Genomic DNA, 4,369 nt, shown 5'->3' on the forward strand with positions numbered 1-4,369 from the left:
TTTTTGTAAATTCATGTATGAGAGCAATGGAGAATGGGTTGTGGACTGAATTATTTTTAGGGAAGCCATGGTTGAGGATTCATTTATTATTCGTGCCTGATGTGGCTCTATTCAAATGTTCTTGATTCATAGCATGCACAGGGACAAGGAATATTTTGTTCAACACCAATTGATCAGTCCATTTTTTTATCAAAAATTGATTCAGTCCACTAACTCTGGGAGTTCAGTTCAATTCACTGATTAACAACCACAAGTAAGTCAAGTGTCTTTCTTACACGCACAAGAGAGAAAAACTATGATATCAGGCCGGCTCATACTCATACTCTATTAGGGTAATGACATTATAGAGAATTGTCTCTGATAAGATTTCTTTCCCAAGTAGAAGTTAGAGAGGATTGTAGGCTACATCGGTAGCTATGCTATCAGGCCTGCCACAATAATTGGGCAAGGATCTGCTTCTTCTTGGTTGATACTGATCCTTCATCCCTAATTGCAGAAGCCTTAAACAAAGAGTTCATTTTGTCAATTGAGCTATTTCTTTTCACGAGAGTCATCTCTAGGGCAATGATTTTTAGTATGTCTTTGATAGCATTGAAATCATGGTTAGAGAAGCCGATTTGAACCATAAACCTTGAACTCTGCAACTGCAACGATGGATAGTGACATAACAGGAAGGAGATTAGGTATTCTGATTTTCAATTGTACCGTATATCTGAAAATGCTGTAGTAGGGGTGTCAACCGATCGGGCCCAGCCGGGCTTGACCACTTGGAAACTTTGCACTGTGAACGTCCGTTTAAGTAAACGGACCTAGCTTCGGGGGGCATGGTACGATTTATAATCGGGCCGATCGGTGTCGAGTTTTAATTGGACTATCTTAAACGGGTCTTAACTGGGCCTTAACCAGGCTACATACCTATTTAAGTCTAAACATGGCTCTAAATGTGCTTACCTTAAAATTATTTTCTTAAGTGGGTTGAAGTCCCATAATTGTTCAATTTGAACATTAAATAGCTATAGTTTTATACAAAAAATAATCATAGTAGAAGGTTACCCAAATCTTTAATAAAAAAAAAAGAAATGATATGAGATTATGGTTATTTTTTAATAAATGGGGTCGGGCTAAGTCGGGCTACAATGAGTCGATTCAAGTCGGGCCTATAATCGGTTGATTCGGTTGAGTGCCCGATGGGCTAGCTACTTGCACCGTGAACACCCGTTTAATAAACGTGTCGGGCTTGTTTATTAATCGAGCCAATTTAAGTCGGACTATAAAAGTGTCAGGCTCGGTCAGGCCTACCAGTGTGGGCTCAAATTTGACACCCCTATGCTCTAGTATCTTAGACATTTGTCAGGTTAGAGATAGAAATCCATCCAATTGTTTGAATTAAACCTAAAAAATCCTACGACTAACATCTTACTTAGCTGACCTTATTCCGAGATAACCCGCTAGCATGCCCATCCCTCTCCCTAATAATTAATATATCCAATCAGTCTAAAACGATGGGTCCGAGATACCCAACCCAGTTTGGACTTTCAGGAGGTGCCTAAGAGCATCAAACAAAAAGGCAAACAGAGGTTGAGAATTGCCCAGATGTCCGCTTCCTAAAAAGGTCGTGGGGCCAGTAGCAGAACATACATCAACATCCACGAAGATCTGGGTCCACATAATATAGGATAACCCGGAAGCTTTTTGTCTGGTTTTGAATCATCCCACTCTGATTCTTCTGGGCCCACATGAGACGGGTCCCCTTGTTACACAATCTCATAATGAACCCAACGGCCTAGAAAACCATATTGAAAATTTTATTCTCCGCTACCGTCCTTGATTATACCACAGAACCTCCCTGAATATCTCCGTTATGATGTGTAGCTGGCGGCGTGTTGTTGTCCAAATAATTTGCCTTCCAAGACAAATTTGTGGTTTTTTATCTCATCTTTTGCCATAATTCCATGTATTGATATAAATAAATGGGGGAAAAGTTTGCGCACACTGCTGGTGTGGTAACATAATTATGTCCATCTTCCTTTTTTTCTTTGGAAAATGATTCCCTTCGGCTATATTTGGCTGTAAGGAGAATTAAGGGGAAGGAAAGTAAAATTTTCATACTTAAAAAAAAAAAATGTATATATATATATATATATAATCATTACCCATATGACTTTAACATTAACTACAAATCATTTCATATTTTGTTATAAAATTTTACTGTACTTTACATCTAAAACCCTTTGCTATAATATGTAAAATAAAAATTACATGTAAAATATATCATTACTAAATGCAGTTAAAAAATTAAGTAGTTAATTTATACAATCACATGGGATAATGATTATAAATATTTATTTTTAAAGTATAAAATTTTCACTTTCCTTCCTTTTAAATTCTTATTGTAACCAAACGAAGCCTTCCTATATGATATCTCATTTTGTATTTTTATTGTATTGTAGATTATGTGGCATGCCTATCCCTCTCCTAAATAAGTCGGGTATATAATTCTAGAGATAGAGTTCCCAAAGAGAGGATTCCCATGCCACGTGTGTACTGGATTAAATTTGACATACCAAGCGATTTTGTCAACAAAGAAACCCATATAATCAGGAATAAAAGAAAGAGTCAGTGAGCATCTCACATGCTTGGGATCTAAGAGAGCATATAAAATGGGATCTCTTCACATATTCCTAGAGCCAGCAAAAAGATTCCTTATACCTCGGATGAGAACCAAATATGAAAGATATTTTGTATTAATATTTAATAATTAAAATGATTATAGAATTAATTATCAATTATTAACAATAGTTGTTGTATAAAATATTCCTTTCTCTCACTGATGGAGAAATATTTTCGACCCAACCCCACTCGGCCACTCCTCTACCCACCGATATATATCTATCTATATATATATATATATATTTTTTTTTTAATGGAGTTTTATAATGTTGACTGTTGTCTACCATCAGTGGCCATTTAAAATTTTAATGTCACTATAGATGGGCCAACTGTCTAATTTCAGAGTCTAGTAAGGCTCATCATAAATTTTATTTTTTTTATTTATTACCAAACACTGCTCTTTGGAATATGGTATAAAATATGAAAAGGAAACAGAAAAAACAAAGTATCTTTCAGACTATAAAGATATATATATTGAAAATCTTGGAGTAACCTTATCACATGAGGGTATAGTTTTATAGCCAACTTGCTGAAGTGTAATCTAGTTCTATATAATTTGATATGGAAAAGATCCGAAACTGACGCAATCATGGGACTTAAGAGACAAATAAACCATAGAATCTATGGAGGCATTATTTTAACCTTTTCATGACCATTTATTATTCAAGATCTGTTCTACACCCAATCTCCTTTGTTTCTGCAAGGAAAACTAATGTTAACTTTGATGAGCATCAAATTCCCACTGCTTGTTTTATGATTTAATTTGAAAACTTACCTCCTTCCATGTAAAATTTTAAGGTGTGAATCAGGTCGATAGCCTTATGGAAAGAAGCCCTTGCCCCATCATCTCTTGAGTTGACATGCCCCACTACCACTTGGTGAGCCTACGGAACCACTATAACATTTTAAGGTCTCTCATGATGTGTGACATGGAGTTCATTTGTGGCATACCCTTATATTGTGGTAAAATTTAACCAATAAAATAAAATAGAGTTTATTTATCATGTCGCCAATCCTAAATGAATATATCTAAAATAAGGATGTGAATTTGAAACCGAAATTATTTATCAAAATCAAACCGAACTGTTTATTCTTAAACTGTAAAACTGTTTAGTAAATGGTTCGATTATGGTTTCAAGTTTAAGACTGATTAGTTAAATGGGTCGGGTCGATTTTACCCGTTTAACCTATTGGTTTCAAATCAAATTGACACCGTGAAAACCAAACTGTTTAAACCGTCAAAACCAATCCTATTAACCCATACAACGATTAAAATATTTGGTTGTTTTAACAAAACATAATGGTTTAATTTATGAAAGAATCAAGGACCATAGAGGCTATCCAACAATTTATTCAATAATTTACTCTTATTATGTAGTCAAATCCTTGCTTGTTCAATGCATTATTTAATTTGATACAAGATTGAAGCATTTATCAACAATGGCAAATATTAGTAAGCATACGAATCAACTAGAAAACCGATTACTAGCTGTTTAGAAACCATATATCCGAAACCGTTTACTAAATGGTTGAGCTTTCAAAAAGTGCAATCGTTTAGTAAATGGTGCAGTTTTGATTTTATCCAAATAAATGTGAACCAAATCGGACCACATCGTATACATCGAAACCGAACCAATTAACATCCTTAATCTAAAACATATGATAGTTAGGATTTCTTGCTACCATGGGATGGTGGTGT

The sequence above is a fragment of the Macadamia integrifolia genome, chromosome 1 (genome assembly GCF_013358625.1).
Source record: "Macadamia integrifolia cultivar HAES 741 chromosome 1, SCU_Mint_v3, whole genome shotgun sequence".
Lineage (NCBI taxonomy): Eukaryota > Viridiplantae > Streptophyta > Magnoliopsida > Proteales > Proteaceae > Macadamia > Macadamia integrifolia.